Genomic DNA, 23,331 nt, shown 5'->3' on the forward strand with positions numbered 1-23,331 from the left:
TATTTATTTATTTATTTGACAGAAATCACAAGCAGGCAGAGAGGCAGGCAGAGAGAGAGGAGGAGGAGGAAGCAGGCTCCCGGCTAACCAGAGAGCCCGATGGGGGGCTGGATCCCAGGATCCCCAAGATCATGACCTCAGCCGAAGGCAGAGGCTTTTACCCACTGAGCCACCCAGGCGCCTCTAAGTTTCACTTTTTAAGAAAGTAACAAATTGTTTACCAGTGTAGTTGTTTGCACCAGCAGTGTATTAATTCCACCCCCAGTTCCTTCACATTCGCACCTATACTTTTTATGACCAGTCTTTTTAATTTTAGATATTTTGATAGGTATCTAGCTGTATCTGGTTTTATTTTATTTATTTTATTTTTTTTTTAATTTTTTTTTTATTTTAAAGATTTTATTTATTTATTTGACAGAGAGAGATCACAAGTAGGCAGAGAGAGAGGAGTAAGCAGGCTCCCCGCTGAGCAGAGAGCCCGATGTGGGACTCTATCCCGGGACCCTGAGATCATGACCAGGGCTTAACCCACTGAGCCACCCAGGCGCCCTATTTTATTTTTTTTTAAAGATTTTATTTATTTATTTGACAGACAGAGATCACAAGCAGGCAGAGAGGCAGGCAGAGAGAGAGGAAGGGAAGCAGGCTCCCTGCCGAGCAGAGAGCCCGATGCAGGGCTCGATCCCAGGATCCTGAGATCATGACTTGAGCCGAAGGCAGAGGCTTTAACCCACTGAGCCACCCAGGCGTCCCTGTATCTGGTTTTAATTTGTATTTCCCTAGTTGCTAATAATACTAATGTTGAGGATTTTTTAAGTGGGATTTTTTGGGCTTTATTATTTATTTATTTTACCACGTATCTGTCTTCTTTTGTGAAGTGTCTGTTCAAATCTTTTGTTCATTATTTTGAGTTTTTCCTTTTTATTGAGATTTGAACATAGATAAATGCAAGTCAGATATATACTTTGCAAATATTTACTCAAAGTTTATGACTTTTTTTTTAACAGTACCTTATGAAGACCAGAAATTTTAAATTATGTTTAATAACATAACTTTTAAAAGGAAACATTTGAAAACATCTTTGGTATCTCGGAGTCAATGAAGAAGTCTGAGACATCATACCATAAGTACAAGCTATAAGAGAAAAATACACAAATTAGACCTCATCAAAACCAAAAACTGTTGTAAATGACCCTGTTAAGAGGATGAAAATATAAGCTATAGACTGGAGAAAATATCTGCAAACCTCCTATCTGACAAAGGCCTTGCATCTACAATATATAAAGAACTCTTAAAACTCAACTTTAAAAAAATTAATCTGTTTGGGCTTAATTGTATCCCCTTCCGACTTTCTGTGTTGAAGGCCTAACAGTATTTGGAGATGGGGCATTTAAAGAGGTAATTAAGGTAAAAATGAGGTCATATTCCAATATGACTGTTGTCTTTATAAAAAGTAGAGATTAGTATACTGATACACAGGTGGAGGGATGACCATGTGAGGGCACAGCAGGAAGGCAGCCATCTGAATGCCAGACAGAGACCTCAGAAGAAACCATACCTGCTGATACACATTGATCTTGGATATCTAAACTCAGAATAGAGAAAAAATATGGTTCTATTGTTTAAGGCACCTTGTCTGTGCTTTTTGTTATGACAGCCCTAGAAAACTAATGCACAATCCAATTATAGAATGGACAAAATACATGAACAGATGTTCTACCAAAGAGAATTGGATAGCAAATAGGCACATAATAAAATGTTTCACATCATTAACTGTTAGGGAAACTAAAATTTAAAAAATAATGATAATACCTTATTTTGGCAAGGATGTAACTTGTTCTCTCCATAACTTGCTGATGAGAATGTCAAATGGTACAGCCACTCTGGAGCATAGTCTGTAAGTTTCTTATAAAATTGAAAATGTATTTCCTGTATGGTCTACCAGTTACACTCTTGGGCATGTATCCCAGAGAAATGATAACTTATGTTCACATAGAAACCTATATATAAATATTCATAGGAACTTTATTCATAATAGTCTAATTCCAGGAAACAACCCAAATGTCCCCCATTGTTTTAATGGTCGAACAAACTCTGGTACTTCCAAATAATGGAATAAAAAGGGATGAACTGTTGCAACATGCAACAACCTGAGGGACCTGAAGGATGTTAGGCTTAGTAGAGAAAGTCAGTGTCAAGAGGTTATATATTATATGATTACCCTTACATAACATTCTAATAAAAAAAAAAACCTAAACTACAGAGATGAATAGATTAGTTTTTGTCACAAGAATAGGTACAGGCATCATGTGGAGATACAGGTTTTAATACAGAGATGTGATGTGAGGCAGTTTTATAGTTTTTATGGTTCTGTTGTATATTTTTCAGTAGTGATTAGACAAATTTATATGTGCTATGAAATTGCATGTAACTATATACACAAATGAACACATGTAAAAAATTGTTGAAAACTGAACATTTGTAGACGTTATCAGTAATGTATTAATGTTCCTGGCTTTGATATTGTACTATATAACATATCACCATTGGGGAGGCTAGTTGAAGAATACTTGGGACTGTATTAATTTTCAGCTCTCTGTACCTCTGTATTATTTTTAAAACAGAAGTATATTATGATGAAATTCACTCCTTGCTCAGCAGGAAGTCTGCTTCTTCCTCTGACTCTCTCCTCCCACGTGCTCTCTCTCTCTTTATTTCTCTCTCAAGTAAATAAATAAAGTCTTTTAAAAAAATTTTAAAAATAAAGGTAATTTATCAAATTCTATAAAAAATGCTTGGATTTTTGACTGGAATTATATTGATTCAATATAGAATAATTTTGATATAATTGGCATGTTAACAACTGAATCTTTTTACCCACAAACAAGGCATATGTCCTTGATTATTTAGATCTTTAATTTTTCTCAGTGATGTTTTATAATTTCAGTATATAAGTCTTTCACATTTATTGTCAGATTTATCCCTAAGCATTTCCATATTTTGGATATTATTGTAATTGGCACTTAATAAAATTCCGTTTAATTTTTCCAGTTTTTTATTGCTAGTATATAGAAATACAATTGATTTTTGTATATTGACCTTGATTCAGTAACCTGATTAGTCCTGGTAGCTTTTATGTAGTTTTTTTTAAAGATTATTTATTTGTTTATTTGTTTGACACAGAGAGAGGGAGAGAGAGAAAGAGACAGCGAGAGGAGCACGAGCAGAGAGCCAGATGTGGGGCTCGATCCCAGGATGCTGGGATTATGACCTAAGCCAAAGGTGGATACTTAATGACTGTGAGCCACTCAGACGCCCCAAAGATTTTATTTATTTATTTGACAGAGATAACGAGAGAGGAATACAAGCAGGGGGAATGGGAGAGGGAGAAGCAGGCTTCTTGCAGAGCAGGGACCCTGATGCGGGGCTCCATCCCAGGACCCTGGGGTCATGACCTGAGCCAAAGGCAGACACTTAATGACCGAGCCACCCAGGCACCCACTTTTATGTAGTTTTGATGAGAGAATGGGGTGCTGACAGAGGCATGATTTTATGGAAGTAGGACAATGGTCCCTGTGGGCTCGGTTAGGAAATGTGAGATTTATTAAGACCAATAGCCATTGCTTTCACCCAAGTGTTGAGCATGAGGGTAGATGGGGAAGAATTACCTTACTGTTCCGCCACCTGATGAATGTTTAGAGGTTAAGCAGTGTGTTTGAGGATTGAAACAAGCTGCCCAAATGATATTTTGATTGTTCTCTCTACTGTGTGAGGGAGAAAAAGGGAAGGTTATCCTGACATGGCAGTAGCAAATTCTTGGCCCTAGTCAAAATACAGTATTGCTTGAATGCTGAGTCAAAGGGTTCCCTAAGCTGAAATAAATTGGTTCAGCAGTGAGGATATAAACCTTTGGGTGAACCAACATTAGAAGTTGCTTTGGTTGAACTCTGGGATTTGCTGCTCAATACTGAAAGAAAATACAAAGCCATGTTTATTGGCATGTGCCACTTTCTCATTCTGTATCCTCTCATCTTTCCCCATGTGTTTTTACCTCAGTTGCTTCAAGAGAAAAATAAGTGTCTTTGGTATCTTTGAAGGAGAAGCAAATCTCAAACTTTTATGACTCTGTTGGATACAAGGAGCTCAATTCACCATCTTTCCTGGTCCCATGTGAAGAGGGAAAGTTGGGTGTGGGAGTTGGTAAAATTCCCAAAGATTGTAGGGAAAAGCTGCAGTGTAGGTTCCCTGAACTGCGTGCTTCCCAAATATCAGAAGCTACATGAGAGAGGAAGTAACCCTGGGGTCTTGGCCCATCCCTCAAGTGACCAGCCAAAGGAAAGAAAAAACCTACTGTCCTTACTGTCTTTCTCCTCTCATGCTGCGTCTTTCCCTCTGTGATTCTACCTTGGGAATATTAAATCATTTGTCGCTCTTGCTATAGTCCCTGATGATGCCCGTTACATATCTTGGTCTTGTTCTCTTAGCAGGAGAAGTACCTGAATTCAACTGATTTAAACAAAATTTGCAGGGGGGAAATAATGTTAAATTGACCTTGTGCATAAAGCCCTTGGACTGATTATATGTACAGTTTACCTTAAATGTTTAGGCCTGGTTTACTGATGGTTCAGTTAAGTGTTCACAGGGTGGTAGCTTCCCTCCAGCTCCAAAAGGACAACTCCGGAGGACTGATTGTTGAGTTGATTCACTCCCAGGCTGAATAGCTGTTCTCTGCCTTAGACCAGGGGTTGACAAATGTCAGCCTATATGCCAAATCTGGTTGCAGCCTATGTTTGTACTACTTTTGACCTGGAAATGATTTTTGCATTTCTTTAAAGCACTGAGAGTGTGCCTAGCTGGCTCAGTTGATAGAGTGTGTGACTTTGGTCTCGGGGTCATGAGTTCAACTCCACGTTGGGTGTAAAGATTACTTAAAAAAAAAAAATAAAGCATTGGGAATAAAAAGAATATATGCTAGAGGCTGTGTGTGGCTTGCAGAGCTTTAAATATTTGTTTGCCCTTTACAAGAAAGGCCAAACCTGCCTTACAATACTAAAAAGGATCAGGTATGTTATATTTTTCTGGAGTATTGGGCTATTGTCAAAGACCTCACTTGTGTAAGATTGCCGAATAGCAGATTAAAGGCACATTCTTTATTTGGGCCAGAAGCTGAGGAAGCAAATCATAGCCGCCAGTTGGAACATCTTGGTCACTCATGTTAATGCTTACAGTAAGAGGCTATTTCTTGATGGGATTAACTGGAATCAAACTGCTGATCACAACCACACTGCGCAGAGCACCCCCATGGCCACTTAGATCCATTGTTGTGGTACTGGGTTTGGCAGTCTTTCTACCATTATAGACTAAGCCAGAAATATAGTACTATATGTTTATGATGCAGAAGCTGTCACTGCTTGCCAAACTTGTTACTCCTAACAGAGGTTGTCCCTTTATTTTCATGGAAGGACCTTTGACTCCATCTTAGTTCTACTCTTGTACTTCCTGTAAGTTTTTTCAGTTAATGATAGTGTTGTCCAGTCAGATCATCACTGACTGGCCATACTAGTGTGTACCTTAAAACAATGGTGTCATGTTTTTGGCCATCCAGTCTATTTACGATCTGACAATAGTGTTCTTTTTGTGATGAAGGCCAAACTCTGTAGGCCAATAGTCAAACTATTTGATGAAGTTCTATGTTTTATGCCATCCACAGGTATCTGAATTGGCCTTGAACTGTGGACTGGCCTCCTCCAACATCAGTTCAGAAAGATTTCTGACTCTGTCTTAGCTGTTCTGTTGCATATACCTTGGTTAGGCACTTTGACACTAACTTTGGTTATCCTCAGAAAGGGATCATCTCTTGACTTCTTCCTTGCTGATAGTGATAAGGCCTAATGGGATAGAAGATTATGTAGATGTACTTTGAAAATATGGGGTTTTGCCCTGACCCTACCTGTGCATGATGCTGCTTTCTTCTCCTGGCTCGTTTGGTTGTTTATACCCTCAGTGTGTCAGGTTTGCCATAAGGGGGAAAGTTGGCAGGCAAGTACAGACTCTCTTTGTGGCTAAGGTTTTAGAGATTTTAACCACCATCCTAGCCCACCCTTATCTTTAAATGTGCATTAAAATGTTTCTGATCCTCCTAATCCCTATTTTTGGTGATTTCCTCCTGGTATAATGCTCTACCAAGGATGAAAGTAGTTGTCTTCTTCCATTTTCTGGATTTTAGTTCATTTAGGTTCCTTTGTTTTTTAGTTCAGTAATAGTTTTTTAAAAATAATGTTTTTATTACTGTTATTTATTTAGCATGTACTTATTTTTTTATTTTTTTAAAGATTTTATTTTATTTATTTGATAGACAGAGATCACAAGTAGGCAGAGAGGCAGGCAGAGAGAGAGAGAGGAGGAAGCAGGCTCTCCGCCAAGCAGAGTCCAACGCGGGGCTCCATCCCAGGACCCTGGGATCATGACCTGAGCCGAAGGCAGAGGCTTTAACCCACTGAGCCACCCACGTGCCCCAGCATGTACTTATTTTTAAGATGAGAGTGACATCCTCTTATGACTATAATTTAGGTAGAGAAAGAAGTCCTTAGGAATGGCTTTTAAATGATGTAAAGCATAAAAGTGCCTTGGTGTGAGATACATAGGAATTACTCAATAAATATTAGTTTTTATTTGCATTATTGTTATTATTGTTCCTGATGTTATCCTAGTTCCAGAGGACTAGATTATGCATTCAAATTTCTTTTATTATAATACCTTTTGTGATCCAAACTTTGTAGCTAGGGAAAATCAGGGAAGTAGAGATGGAACAATAATTATTTAAAATCATATAGAAGAAATGACTATTAAAAATATTTTTTTCTTGTGTTTTCTCTTTGATATTAAGTATTAAATGGAAAGGAGCTGCATTGATATTAAGTATTAAATGGAGCTGCATTGATATTAAGGAGCTGCATTGATATTAAGTATTAAATGGAAAGATTTATCACAAATATTCAAAAGTAAAAGAAAATACACATTTTGTTACTTAAAAATGCATTGTAGCCATTGCTGGTAAGGTGTGGCAACATTTTAATAGAGTACCAGGTACTATAGAATGGAAATCAGAGAACACATTCCCAAGTTGTTTGATACTACAGGAAGAAATTCAGAGGCACAAAAATTTGACTTTGTATGGAATGTGAGCATATTAATAGTTCCCTAGACAGTACATCTAATCAGAACTTTGATAATTATGTGATATTCATGTGCAGTCTTTCTTGGAATATTTTTAAAATTCATGCTAAGCTATTACCATTATTACCCAACATGGATATCAAACATTATACATAAAACCTTTGAATTCCAAATTTATTAAACTATGAATAAATAATGACAAACTTGATCCTCTGCTTCATGTTAGATTTACAATAAAGCTTATTTATGGTGTTAATCTTGAAAATTTTGCTACTTTTGATTAATGAAGAAGTTTCTTCTCTGACCTGCTTGAAATAAAGAAAAAAAGTATCTACTGAGTCCTCAAGTAAGTAAGATATCTAAGAAAACATGTCTGATACACCTAGACATGTAATAATCTTACATTTGGAGTAACCTTCTACTATCAATCTCAAAATTATTTCAAAAGATACATTCTAGGATCATTAGCAAGTTCTCATAAAGAAACTCTGACCCTCCTTTGGTTACACATGAAAAGTACAAATTTTTAAAGGTAATTAAGGCACGTATTGTTTAGAACTATAAATTAAGCTAAGTTTATAAATTAGTATTAGTTTTAACACTGATTTCAATACACTCTGAAATTGAATTGCATCTTAAACGTTGTTGAAACAACTATTATGACATAGTTAACATTCTCTGTGTATATACAAATTTGGTGATAGCTTTTAGTATCCTCTCAACTTCAGTTGAGTTATATGCATTATTGATACCACACATTTTCAGTTTAACTGCCATTTAAAATGTCTTTACATGATTACCCATTTATTTCTACTTTTGAGTAATATGGAGTAACCAACAGTCAATCAGTGATTCTCCTGAGAACCACGAGAAAAGCAAGATAAAATTCAAGAATCACCTGCTAAAGGCAGTCACACCACTAAAGCAAAGGCCAGAGAAGCTATAATACTAGAGAGAAGAGAACCTTAGAGAAATGAGCTGACTTCTGTAGATATTTTTTCCTTTGAGCCTATTTTAACTGCTGGTGAGTCAGAAAATCTGATCAGCAGGTCTCTTCTGAGAAACACAGAAAGAAGATTATGAAAAAAGCTTTGTGCACTGTTCTTAGGAATGTAACTTGGTGCAGCTGCCATGGAAAGCAACATGCAGGTTCCTCAAAAAACTAAAAAGTGAAATACCATATAATCCAGCAAATTCACTTTTTGAGTATTTACCCAAGGAAAATGAAAACACTAATTCATAAAGATATATGCATCACTATCTTTATTGCAGTATTATTTACAATAGTCATGATATGGAATCAACCTAAGTATTCTTTGATAGATAAATGAATAAGGAAGATGTGGTATATATGCATAATGGAATATTACTTAGCCATAAAAACAGAATCTTGCTATTTGTAGCAACATGGATGGATCTAGAGGGTATTATGCTAAGGGAAATAAGTAAAAAACCAATACCATGTGATTTCACTTTTATGTGGAATCTAAAAAATGAAAAAACAAAAGAAGAAAAAGAGGCTCATAAATATAGAGAACAACCTAGTAGTTTGCCAGAGGGAAGGATGAGTGGAGAGACAGGCAAAATAGATGAAGGAGATTGAGAAGTACACATGTCATTATGAAATAAATGTTATGGTATGAAAGTACAGCATAAAGAATTAGTCAATAATATTGTAATAGCCTTGTGTGGTGACATATGGTAACTACAGTAATCATGATGAGCATTTTGTAATGTATATAATTGTTGAATTGCTATACTGTATACCCGAAACTAATACATCTATAATACTATGCCTCAATTAAAAAGTAGAATAAAATGCAATAGTTTTTAAAAATGTCTTCTTTCTCCATAACAGCAAAAACATTTTCATTTTTAGATTTAGAGCACCACTTATATTGAGCAATGAATTATCTTCATTTCTACACTACCTATTTCCTTCCAATCACCTGTGTGTACTTTCAGTTTTTCCACTTATAAATCACATCAAATAAATTTTAGCACAAAATTATAAAAGATGCAGGAAAATATCACATATGCTTTTAGCAAAATGAGATGGCTCAAATTTTTGTTCTAAAACATTGTGATAAAGCCCTACCTGTTGAATGACTAATTGGGTAAAGATATCATCTGCCTTTTCTCAGAGATTCATTGTTTTCTCAATTATTCTTGAGAATACTCATTTAAGATAGTGTGTGATCTGAAGATTGTCAGAATTTACTTGTAAGATCAGTTTTAGCATCAACATTGGTCTAAACTGCTGTTTCTATGCATTCATTTTCTGACTTGGCTAGATATTGTGTAAGTCTTTGTTCATTTTTATATCTTTACAATTATGGGAAGAGAATAAAAAGCTCTGAATTATCAACGGTGTTTAGTGAAAGGTAAAAGCGACCACAAATATGGGGTTTCTGGCCTTTTATACCTTTTAAAAATTTAAATTCTGTTAGCCAACTTAGAGTACATCATTAGTTTTGGATGTAGTGTTCAGTGATTTATCAGTTGCATATAACACCCAGTGCTCATCACATCATGTGCCCTCTTTAATACCCATTACCCAATTACCCCATCCCCTCACCATCCTCCCCTCCAACAACCCTCAGTTTGTTTCCTGTACTTAAGTGTCTCTCATGGTTTTTCTTCTTTGATGACTTCCTATTCACTTTTACTTCCTTCCCCCACTGGTGCTCTGCACTGCTTCTTATATTTCACATATGAGTGAAGCTATAGGATAATTGTCTTTTTCTCACTGACGAATTTTGCTCAGCAAAATACTCTTCAGTTCCATCTACGTCAAAGTAAATGGTAAGTATTCATCCCTTCTGATGGCTGAGTAATATTCCATTGTATATTTATATACCATATCTTCTTTATCCATTCATCTATTGATGGACATCTTGGCTTTTTCCACAATTTAGCTATTGTGGACATTGTTGCTATGAAAGGAGATAGTCAACAAAGCTAAAAGGCAACCCATAGAAAGAGAGGTGATATTTGCAAATGACATGTCAGATAAAGAGCATATCCAAGATCTATAAAGAACTTAACAAACTCAACACCCAAAGAACGAAGAATCCAGTCAAGAAATGGGCAAAGGACATGAACAGACATTTCTGCAAAGAAGACATCCAAATGACCAACAGACACATGAATAAATGCTCCACATCACTGGGCATCAGGGGAATACAAATTAAAACCACAATGAGATACTATTTTACACCAGTCAGAGTGGCTAAAATTAACAAGACAGGAAACAGCACATGTTAATGAGGATGTGGAGAAAGGGGAACCCTTTTAGGCTGTTGGTGGGAATGCAAGCTGGTATATTCACTCTGGAAAACGGTATGGATGTTCCTCAAGAAGTTAAAAATAAAGCTACCCTATGACCCAGCAATTGCACTACTAGGTGTTTACCACCAAAATACAAAAGTGGTGAGCCTTTTATATTTTTTAGAAAAATGATGCAATACTTTGGGTAACTTGATAAGAAAAGTAAAGGATGGTGCAATAGTGATTGTTTATTTAACTATTACATCACCTTTTTGGGTAATTCCTTTTGTCTTCATTTTATATTTTAATTTTTTAGGGATAGTTGGAGATTATTGATGAGAGTGATGAAATTATAAAATAGGGGAAAAATAAGAATACCATGAAACCAATATACACCTGAGATTTATAAAGGAGTCCAATATATTTATGTGGTAATCACAAAATTAAAATGATTTTTTAAAAGATTTTTTATTTCTTCATGTAACAGAGAGATCACAAGTAGGCAGAGAGACAGGCAATGAGAGAGGGGGAAGCAGACTCCCTGCTGTGCAGAGAGCTCTATGTGGGGCTCAATCCCAGGACGCGGAGATCATGACCTGAGCCGAAGGCAGAGGATTAACCCACTGAGCCACCCAGGTGCCCCTTAAAATGATTTTTTTTTAAAGCAACTTAGTCTCTACTTTGTAGAAGATCTTTTAGAAGAGGAAAAATAATTATAGTACAATGGATTTATACTAAGGATTAAGGCTACTAACTTTCTATGATTTTTCTCAGAAAGCTATAAGCAAAATTAACTCCACACTTAACCAGTGTTCTCATGTTTTATACATGCTTCTGTTATTCTACCCATTGCATTATATTATACATATTTACATTTGGCTCACCAGATGTACCGTATTTCTAAAACTTAGGAAAATGCCTTAAACATGATATCCTTTCAGGTGTTTCTTGAATTAAAACTTTCTCATTACCTATAGTACTATAGTACCTATAGTACTGTCTTATAAAGAAAGTAATTCAACTTCTTTAAACTTGAAGAATAATGAGAAAGTCTCTAGTAGAGGTTGGATTTAGTATAACAATTAAAATTTAGTTATCTTTTATCTCATTGCTAATCTGTATCTTACAGGTGGTTATTACCTATAATAACTTGTATTGTATTTTCAGATGAGATAAAATTGTAATCTGATTATCTTAAGAAAAAGAATTCACCAAATCTATTAATGTTTCTTGTTTGCTATATTAAGGCAGAAAGATTATAACTTAGAATTTTAAAATCTGAATTACCTAATGGCAAGGATTTTGTACTTTATCCTAAATGCAGTGGAATAACATTAATGCATAGCCATGTATAACCTGCTAAGTCAGATGACATTTTATCCTCTAAGGGCCAAAATCTTAACATAAATATCCAATGAATTAAAGAACCAAGCAAGAGAAAGCAACAAATAAAAATGACCTTGGAAGAAACATAAGCAATGTGAAAAACAGAAGAATATTTAAAAACAAACAAACATTCACCATGGTCAGCAGGATTTATTTCAAGGATGCAAAGGTGGTCCAATAAATGCTGTCAATCAGTGTGATACATCTCATTAGGAAGAAGAAACCCAAAAACCATTACTTATCTCATTAGATGCAGAAAAAGCATTTGACAAAATTTAACAACCATTCATGATAAAAACTTTTAAAAAAGTGAGTTTAGAGGGAATATATCACAACATAAGAAGGCCACATATGGCAGACCCACAGCTAACGTCATACTCAATGGTGAAAAGCTGTGAGGATTTTACCTAAGATCAGGAACAAGACAAGACACTCTCACCACTATCCATACAGTTCTGGAATTTCTAGCCATAGGAATCAGACAAGAAAAAGAAAAAAAAAAGCATCCAAATTGATAAGGAAGAATTAAAATGGTCACTGTCTGCAGAGGACTATATGCAGAAAACTCTGAAGTCTCTACCAAAAAACTATTAAATTAATTTATGAATTCAGTAATGTTGTGGAACACAGATTCCATAAACAGAAACCTGTTGCATTTCCATATAGTAATAACAAAATAGCAGACAGGTAAATTAAGAAAACATTCCTTTTACAGTTGTCATTAAAAAGAATAAAGCACCTAAAAAATTTAACCAAAGAGGAAAATACCTATAGTGTGATTGCTATAGGACATTGATGAAAGAAACCAAAGACTACACAGATAAATGGAAAGATATACCATGCTCATGGATTAGAAGAATTAATATTATGAAAGTGTCTGTAGTACACAAAGCAACTTACAGATTCAGTGCAATCCCTACCAAAATACCAACAGTGTTTTTCATAGAACTAGAATAAATAAATACTAAAATTTTTAGGGAACCACAAAAGATTTGAATAGCTATAGCAGTCTTGAGAAAGAAAAACAAAACCGGAGATGCCACAATCCCAGATTTCAAACTATACTTCAAAGCTATATATCAAACCCATATAGTACTGACACAAAAACATATACACAAATCAATGGAATAGAATTAAGAACTCAGAAATATACTCACAATTATATAGTCAATCAATCTATAACAAAGGAGGAAAGAAAATACTATGGGAAGAAAACAGTATTTCCAATAAATGCTGGGAAAGTTGGGCAGCTACGTGCAAAAGAAAGAAACTGGACCACTTTCTTATACTGTATACCAAATGAATTTGAGACAAAGATCTGAATTTGTGTAAGACCTGAGACAGTAAAATTCTAAAAGAAAACATGGGCAGCAATGTTTTGGACATTGGATGTGTCTCTGCAGGCCAGGAAAACAAAAGCAAAAATAAACCATTGGAACCATAAAAGAACCAAAAAGATTTTGTACAGTAAAGGAAATAATCAATGAAACAAAAAAGCAACCTTGTGAATTGGAGAAGATATTTGCAAATGATATATCCAGTAAGGGTTAATATATAAAATATATAAAGAAGTCATATAACTCAACACCAAAACACCAAAAATTTTGACTAAAAAATGGGTAGAGGTCAGAATAGACATTTTTCTGAAGAAGACATACAGAGGGCTAACAAACACATAAAAAATGCTGAACATCAGTTATCATCTGGGAATTGTAAATCAAAACCACAATGAGATACTACCCCATAGCAGTCAGAATGGCTAGTATCAAAAAGATGACATAACAAGAAGATATACAGAAAAGGGAACTTTTGTGTATTCTTGAGGGTAATGTAAATTGATTCAGCCACTATGAAAAAAAATACAGCAGTTGCTCAAAAATTGAGAACTATCATCTGATCCAGTAGTTCCATCTGGATATTTATGTATGTCTTTAACAATCTGTATTTGAGTGGATGGTCTCAAAAGTTTGAACACATTATAAAAGCATTGCATTTTATTTCGTCCTTCACATTTTATGTATATGATGTCATATTGTACACTTTTGTGTATTCCTTGGCTAATTTTTATATCTGTAATTGATTTTATTACTATTGTGATTTAACCTCCTTACTAGCTTTGTAAGTGATTAATCTTACACTGTTTAGTGTATGTTTACTTTGTACAAATAAAAATCTTTCCTTTCATGATTTTTTTTCTTTACTTTTTTTTTTTTTCTTTCCCCTTAGTGAGTTCCCTATAACGTTTCTTCCGAGGCTGGTTTAATGGTGATGAACTCCTTTAACTTTTATTTGTCTGGGAAACTCTGTTCTTCAATACTGAATGATAACCTTGCTGTGTGGCATGTTCTTGTCTGTAGGTTTTTTCCTCAGTACTTTGAATATATCCTGCCATTCTCTTCTACCCTACAAAATTTCTACTAAAAATATCAGCTGATAATTTTCTGAGGTCTTTCATATGTAACTGTCTACTTCTCTCCTGCTACTTTTAAGATTGTCTGTTAATCTTTAATTTTTGATATTTAAACTTTTTTTAAAAATTTATTTGACAGAGATCACAAGTAGGCAGAGAGGCAGGCAGAGAGGGAAGAGGAAGCAGGTTCCCCACTGAGCAGAGAGCCAGATGTGGAGCTCCATCCCAGGACCCTGGGATCATGACCTGAGCTGAAGGCAGAGGCTTTAACCCACTGAGCCAACCAGGCGCCCCTAATTTTTGATATTTAATTACTAAGTGCCTTGATGTAGGCTCTTTGAGTTCATCTTGTTTGGAACTCTCTACTTCTGAGAACTGGGTGTTTGTTTCTTTCCTCAGGTTAGGTGTCGCGTCCGGCGCGAACAAATCGACCAGGAACATGAGGGTAAGAGGATGGTGAAAAGAAATTTAGAGACAAAGAGATGGGGGCAGGAGGAGCACTGAGGAGGTTGTCCAACATTGCCAATTTTATTTAAGGCTGTGAGGCATTATATAGTTAACAGAAACAATTATAAGGGAGTATCTATTCTTGGTTGATTGTTCATACACACGTAACATTCACATGAAACCCCCTAAGCTTTTACGAAACCCATTTCCCAAGCGCTGGTAGCGGATCTTCTGACACCAGTAACTTTTGTCTACTTAGCTAATCTTTAACTAGCAATTCACGAGCTTACAATGGTGCAATTCATAATCTGTGCAAGTACAGGATAATCTTGTAAAAGTTAAATGCGCAACCCAGTTTTGCCTCTAAAATGTGTAGACAGCCACGTCAGCAAGTCTTAGGGTCCATAGCTCAGGCTCTTTCTCAAGCACAAGTCAACTGATATTCAGGAGGCACGAGTCAGAGCCTGGTTTGATCCCTGGCCTCTAGCTGGGTCCGTGGCTGCCTACAGTTAGGGATTTTTTCAATGATTATATCTTCAAATAAATTTCCTGCCCACTTTTGTCTCTCTTCTTCTGAGACTCCTATAATGTGAAGTTTAGTGTGCTTGATGTTGGCCTTGATGCCCCTTAACCTATTCTCTTTATTTAAAAGTTTCTTTCTGTTTTTCAACTTGGATGGTGGTTTTCATTATCCTGTCTTCCAGATAGTTGATCTGTTCTGCTACATCCTGTAATCTGCTGTTGATTCCCTGAAGTATATTTTTCTTTTTAGTTACTGCAGTCTTCAGCTCTATGTTATTTATAATTTCTATCTCTTTGTTGAAGTTCTCACTGAACTTCATCTATTCTTCTCTCAAGTTCAGTGAGTATATTTATGATTGTCATTTTGAATTCTTTATCAAGCATAATTCTTGCCTTCATTTTACTTAGCTTTTCTGTGATTTTGGTCTTAATACTTTTATTTGGCACATATATCTCTGTCTCCTCCTTTTGTCTAAATATCTGTTTCTATGTATTAGATACGTCTGCTGTATGTCTTCTGGTCTTGAAAGTAGTGGTCTTGTGTAGAAAGGGTTTTGTGGTGCCCTGTTAACACAGGACCCCCGATCCTCAGAAGCAGGTGATCCAGGGGTGTCTCCTGTGTGAGGTTTATGTGCAGTCCTATTATGCCTGAAATGCAACTGCTATAGACGCACCAGTGGGCAGGGTTTGCTTTCCCTGTGGTTGTCTGTGAGAGCCAGTGGCAGCTTCTGTGGGTATGCTGGTGGTGGACTGGCTCTCTGCCTGGTTGTCTGCAGTGAGCTGCTATAAGTGGGTTTGTTCCTGCTGCTGGCTTACTAGCCCAGCTCAGTTTCAGTCTTGCAGGGCCAGTACTGAGACTGGCTACCTACAATGAGCCGCTAAGACGGGTTTGCTTCTCACACAGCAGGAGGCTCAGCAGTAGCTGCCAGATGCTAGCTGGTCAATGGTGCTGGCACTCAGCCTAACTAGAACGGTCATTTTTCTCTTCGAACAAAACAATGAACAATCTAAGGTTTTAAATAATTCCTCAAGTGTTGCATTTTGACAATGCACGTGCAAGAAGAACCAGAAATAATAAGTCAGATTGAATTTGGAATGTATTTGACATCTGGAATCAAAATTTACAAAACAGTAATATTACAAGTCCTATATGACAGTTGGTGAGAAGTTGGTTTGCAGTTAAGAGAAGAATATTGGCAATTATAAAACCTCCAATTCTAATAAATGTCACTATCTCTTTATTTTTATTTCTGTAAATTATTCATGAGATGACAAAGTATTTTTAAAATTACATTGCTTATTTGGCCTAGTTGATAAATGGCGATGATTACTTTTACTGGCATACTGAAGGTTAAGGTAGACCTTGAAGAATATATTGAATTTTAGAAATGGAAGGAAAGGCAAAAGAATAACTGGAAATATATATTCTCCCTCTCTCTGTATATATGCATTACATATTAATATATTATACATATCAACTTATTTTTAAATTTATATATTGGAATATAAATATTTTATCAAGATGATGTTAGAATGATGAGAATACATTATAAAAAGCTTCATATGACATCAAAAGATTGGATTTTACCTAAAACTATTGGGCAATTTTATATACTGGGGAAATTTTATGTATTTGTTTTTAGAAGGACGACTCAGAGACTATTGGAGTATAAGTTATGGCCTTTTAGAAGAAAAGGTTAAATACAGGGTTTTAATGAGGTATTAGGGATAACATGGATTGGACTAAGGTATTGGTAATAAAAAATACCTAGGTGGAATAGATTTTATTATTTTGCTTAGTCCTAGGTAATATGTGTGATAATCTTTTTTGGACAAGAAATTGTTTTAAGACATCTGCAGTGTTTTTCTAGATCACATTAAAACTTAATATAAAGTTAGTTATTTTAGAAAAATTTTTTTTTACCTTTAGAATTTTTTTTTTTTTTTTAAAGATTTTATTTATTTATTTGACAGAGAGAAATCACAAGTAGTCGGAGAGGCAGGCAGAGAGAGAGGGAAGCAGGCTCCCCGCTGAGCAGAGAGCCCGATGCGGGACTCGATCCCAGGACCCTGAGATCATGACCTGAGCCGAAGGCAGCGGCTTAACCCACTGAGCCACCCAGGCGCCCCAACCTTTAGAATTTTTAAAGTATACGACTATCTTAATATTGTGCTGTAAAATGTCAGCAGTACTGCTAGAAACTATGTGTGGAGCAAAGATTATTCAGTGACTACATTTGACTTTGTGTGACATTTTGTATTTAATATACGTTTTCAGGTAATATTCAGTGATGTAAAAAACTAAATGTTGAGCGTTTTCTTCTGAATTGAATGGAGTAGCAGGAGGCAAATTAGCATTCTTTGCCTATAACAACAAAATAGGGTAAAATAGAGACATCACCATTCTGCAGCTTAGTTGACCTCAGGAGCATATTCCATTTCTCAGTTGCATCTAAGGTAAAGCTCAGTCTACCTTTGTTTTGTCCTAATCACTTTGGCAATTACATCAAATATAAATAGACTAACATTAGAATTGAACACTAACTTTACCAGACTGTAAAACAAAACCAGACACAGTTTTATGCTGCATTCAAGAACTACATCTTAAATATAAAGAGCAAGAGAAGTTGGCACAAAAGGATAGAAAGAGATAAGCCATACTAATGTCAAACAAAGTAGACTTTAAAACCAAGAGTAGATAGACAAGATGAATGTTTATAATAATAAAAGGGTCAGTGTATCAGTAAGTTATCAGAATCCTAAATCATTGTGTACATAGTGAGTTAGTTTTAAAGTAAATAAAGCAAAAACTGATGGAGGAAATAAAAGGAGAACTGGATAACTCACCAGTTGTACTGGAAGAATTTGATGGCCAAAAAAAATGAGGAGATAGAGTAACCTGACCTGGTTAACAATTCTGGAATATGTCACTGGAAAATGAATATGCATTCTTTTGAAATTCATCTAAAACATTAACCAAAACTGACCATATGGGTCATATAGATTTACAGCTATAAAGATTAGTGTAATTCCAGTTAAAATGTCAAGTAGGTTTTATTTATTTTTTTTTTTGAAAATTGATGTTCTAGTCTAAAATTTATTTCAAAATTCAGAGGACTAAGGATAGTCAAAGGATTCCTAAGGAGTAACAAAGTCAATGTAAGACTTAGTACCAGATATTCAGACTTTCTATAACACTGGCGTTATTAAGGCAGTAGTATTGTGAAAGGATAAACCAATGGAACAGAATAGAGTATCCATTATAATAGAGAGAGCCATGGCCTTCAAACATGTCCAACCCTAATCTCTGGAACCTGTAATACATCACATTACATAACAAAAGGAACTTTGGAAATGTAATTAAGGTTAGGGCTGTGAAGATAGAAGATCCTGGTTATCTGTATGTTTCCAGTCTAATTGTATGAGCCCTCAAAAGCAGAAAGTTTCCTCTTGACTGGAAGCAGAAGAGATATGCAGCAGCAGGAGGATTCGGAGAGATTTCAAGTGTTAGAAGGATTCTATGCACTATTATTGATGGTACTATTATTTAGGTGTGTACAAAGGCTGGAAAACCATTTAGTTGCTTAGAGCAGTACCCAGCTGACAGCCAGCAAGAACACAGAACGTTGGTCTTGACCCTAGGGACCTGTATTCTCTGAACTTGAGTGAGCTTTGAAATGGAGTCTTTCCAGAAACTCCTAATGACAGCCAAGCTGACAGACCCTTTAATTTTGGTTTTGTGAAAGCTGGAGCAAAAAACCAAACCAAACCAAAACAAAACAACAACAGACAATGCAACTCCAGTCTGAGTTGTGATGCTGTTTTAAGCTGCTAAGTTTAAATTGTGTAATTGTGTAATTTGTTATACCACAGCAGAAAATGATTACAACCATGAAAAGGTTTACACAAATACTATCATCCAATTTATAACAAAGTGGGAGAAAGGATTTGGTGAGGGGGGATGTTCTTATGGGAAGGAGGATCATAGACCTCTAATTCACATCACACACAAAAATTCATTTCAGATACCTCCATAGATCCAACTGTGAAAGAAAACAATAAAGCTTTTACATAAAACCATGAAAGAATATCTTTATGATCTTGGCATAGATAAGGATTTCTTAAATAGTGTACAGGAAAACTGATAAATTGGATCACATTAAAAGTAAAAACTTTAGGAAAGATACTCAAAGATACAGAATGAAAGAAGATGTTTGTACTGTATATATCCAACAAAAGACTCATTTCTAGCAACCCAATTTAAAAAATGATTATTAGAACTAAAAAGAGATTTCACAAACAGTATATGGAAAATATTAACATGAAAAGGTGCTCAATATCAGTAGTCATTAGAAAAATGCAAGTTAAAACCACCACAAAATATCTTCACACTTCACCAGAGTCTCTGGATGAAAAGGTGACATTTGCAAGAGTTAGTGAGTAAGCTATACAATCGTATAAGTCATACACAAATTGGTACTACCGCTTTTGAAAGCTGAACAGTGCCTACTAAAGCAGAGTTACATATTTCCTATGACCCAGGAATTTCACTGATAGATGTTTGTGTAACAAATATTTGCTTATTTCACCAAAAGAAGTGTGCTGGAATATTTATAGCAATTCTATTTGTAATAGCCTATACTGGAAACAACTCAAATGTTTACATATAATAAAATAGATAAATAATTGTATTTCTTAAATTTTGTTTTTAATTTTATATTTTTTATTTATTTAAATTTGGTTCACCCAGATATAGTGTATTAGTAGTTTCAGAGGTACAGTTCAGTGATTCATCAGTTGCACACCACACCCGACTTATTATATCAAGACTAAATTATATCAGTTGTCCTACCCCATCTCTCCACTCCCACCCCTCCAGCAGGCTGCAGTTTGTTTTCTATAGTTAAAGAGTTTTCTATAGTTAAAGAGTCTCTTCTGGTCTGTTTCCCTTTCTGATTTCATCTTATTCTATTTTTCCTTCCCTTCCCCTGTGATCCTCTGTTCTGTTTCTTAAATTTCGTATATGAGTGAAATCACATCATAAATGTCTTTCTCTGACTGACTTATTTCGCTTAGCTTAATACCCTCTAGTTCCATCCACATTGTTGCAAATGGTAAGATTTCATTTTTTGATGGCTAAGTAATACACACACACACACACACACACACACACCACATCTTCTTTATCCATTCATCTATCGATGAACATCTGTGCTCTTTCCACAGTTTGGCTGTGGTGGACATTGCTGTCATAAACATTGGGGTGCAAGTGCCCCCTGAGATCACTGTGTAGAGCAATTGCTAAGTGATAGGGAAGCTCTACGTTTAATTTTTTGAGAAACCTCCATACTGTTTTCTAGAGTGGCTGTCTAACTCACATTCCCACCAACAGGGTGAGAGGGTTCCCCTCTCTCTGCAACCAGCTAACATTGGTTGTTTCCTGACTGTTGATTTTAGCCATTCTGACTGTATGTGATGGTATCTCAATTGTGGTTTTAATTTGTATTTCCCTGATGCCAAGTGATGTGCATTTTTTCATGTGTCTTTTGGCCCTTTAGATGTCTTCTCTGGAGAAATGTGTATTTATGACTTCTGCCTATTTCTTGACTGGATGTTTTGTTCTTTGAATGTTGAGTTTGATAAGTTCTTTATGGATTTTGGATACGAGCACTTTATCTGATATGTCATTTGCAAATATCTTCTCCCATTCTGTAGGTTGTCTTTTGGTTTTGTCAACTGTCCCTTTTGTTTTAAAGAAGCTTTTTATCTTGATGAAATCCCAGTAGCTCACTTTTACCCTTGCTTCCCTTGCCTTTGGCTGTGTTTTTAGGAAGAAGTTGCTGTGGCTGAGGTTGAAGACGTTGCTGCCTGTGTTCTTTAAGATTTTGATGGATTCCTGTCTCACATTTAGGTCCTTCATCCACTTTGACTCTATTTTTGTGTATGGTACAATCAGAAAGTGGTCCAGTTTCATTCTTCTGCATGTGGCTGTCCAATTTTCCAAACAGCATTTGTGGAAGAGACCCTTTTTTTCCATTGGACATTCTTTCCTGCTTTGTCAAATATTAGTTGGCCATAGAGTTGAGCGTCCATTTCTGGGTTCTCTATTCAGTTGATCTCTCCGACTGTCTTTGTGCCAGGACCATGGTGTTATAGTGATTACAGTTGGTAATATAGCTTGAAGTCCAGGATTGTCATGCCACCACCTTTCTTTTTCTTTTTCAACATTCCTTTAGCTATTCAGGGTCTTTTCTGTTTCCATACAAATTTTAAGATTATTTTTCCACTTCTGTGAATGATGTTGATGGTATTTTGAAAGGGATTACACTGAATGTGTAGATTGCTCCAGGTAGGATAGACATTTTAAAAAATATTTTTTCTTCCAATCCATGAACATGGAATGTTTTCCAATTCTTTGTGTCTTCCTAAGTTTCTTTCATGAGTCCTCTATAGTTTTCAGAGTACAGGTTCTTTACCTCTTTAGTTAGGTTTATTTCTAGGTATCTTATGGTTTTGGGTGCGATTGTAAATGAGACTGATTCCTTAACTTCGTGTGTCTCATTGTTAGTGTATAGAAATGCAACTAATTTCTGTGCATTGATTTTATATCCTGCCATGCTGCTAAATTCTTGTATTGAGTTCCAGTAAGTATGGGCTGGGGTCTTTTGGGTTTTCCACATAGAGTATCATGTCGTCTACAAAGAGTGGGAGTTTGGCTTCTCATTTTAAACCCAAAGACACCTCCAGATTGAAAGTGAGGGGGTGGAGAATGATTTATCAAGCTAATGGCCATCAAAAGAATGCTGGGGTAGTATTATATCAGACAAACTAGATTTTAAACCAAAGACTGTAATAAGAGATGAAGAAGGACACTATATCATAATTAAAATGTCTAAGAAGATCTAACAACTCTATGTTGTTATGCCACTAACTTGAGAGCAGCTAATTATGTAAACCAATTAATAACAAAATTAAAGAAACTCATTGATAATACAATAATAGTAGGGGACATTAACACCCTACTCACAGCAATGGCCAGATCATCTAAGCAGAGTATGAACAAGGAAACCAAGAACTTTGACACACTGGAGCAGATGAACTTCACAGATATATTCACAGCATTCCATTCTAAAGCAACAGAATACATATTCTCCTTGAGTGCACATGGAACGTTCACCAAAATAGATCACATCCGGAATTACAAATCGGGTCTCAATCAGTACCAAAAGATTGGGATCATTTCCTGCATATTTTCAGATCACAGTGCTTTAAAACTTGACATCAATCACAGAGGAAATTTGGAAGGATCACAGAAACCTGGAGGTTAACAAGCATCCTACTAAGGAATGCATGGGTCAACCAGGAAATTAAGGAAGAATTCGAAGAATTCATGGAAACAAATGAAAATAAAAACATAACTGTTCAAAGCCTTTATGATGCAGCAAAGGTGGTCCTAAGAGGAAAGTATATAGCAATACAAACCTTTCTCAAGAAAAAAAAAAAATCTCAAATATATAACCTAACCTTACACCTAAAGGAGCTGAAGAAAGAACAGCAAATAAAGCCCAAATCCAGCAGGAGAAGAGAATTAAGATTAGTGCAAAAATCAATTACATTGAAACCAACAGACCAGTAGAACAGATTAACAAAACTAAGAGCTGTTTCTCTGAAAGATTGATAAACCCCTGGCCAGACTTATCAAAAAGAGAAGAGAAAGCTCCCCTGGCCCCAAATAGAATCATAAATGAAAGAGGTGAGATCACAACCAACACCAAGGAAATACAATGATAAGGACACATTATGAGCAAATATATGCCAACAAAGTAGGCAATCTGGAAAAAATGGGTGCATTCATAGAAACATATAAAAAACTGAAACTGAAATAGGAAGAAATAGAAAACCGGAAGAGACCTTTAAGCAGCAAGGAAATTGAAGCGGTAATCAAAAATCTCCCCCAAAATAAGCATTTGGGACTAGATTGTCTCCCAAGTAAATTCTACCAACCATTTAAAGAAGAATTAATACCTAGTTTTCTGAAGCTGTTTTAAAAAGTCAAAATAGAAGGAAAGCTTTTAAACTCATTCTGTGAGGACAGCATTACTTTGATCCCCAAACCAGAC

General features: G+C 35.7%; 1 protein-coding gene and 1 long non-coding RNA gene across 14 annotated transcripts in view; one reads left to right on the forward strand and one right to left on the reverse strand.

Annotated features, from left to right (window-relative positions):
- The window catches only part of GPHN (gephyrin), a 641,293-nt gene that overhangs the window by 100,799 nt on the left and 517,163 nt on the right, over positions 1–23,331 (forward strand). The gene's annotated exons all lie outside the window — the stretch shown is intronic.
- Positions 1,927–22,620, reverse strand: LOC116591547. Its single transcript, XR_004286047.1, has 3 exons — positions 22,610–22,620; positions 17,762–17,765; positions 1,927–2,039 (listed from the first exon to the last, which is right to left on the reverse strand). It is a non-coding gene; the product is annotated as an uncharacterized LOC116591547 (long non-coding RNA).

Source organism: Mustela erminea, chromosome 5, assembly GCF_009829155.1.
Source record: "Mustela erminea isolate mMusErm1 chromosome 5, mMusErm1.Pri, whole genome shotgun sequence".
Classification (NCBI taxonomy): domain Eukaryota; kingdom Metazoa; phylum Chordata; class Mammalia; order Carnivora; family Mustelidae; genus Mustela; species Mustela erminea.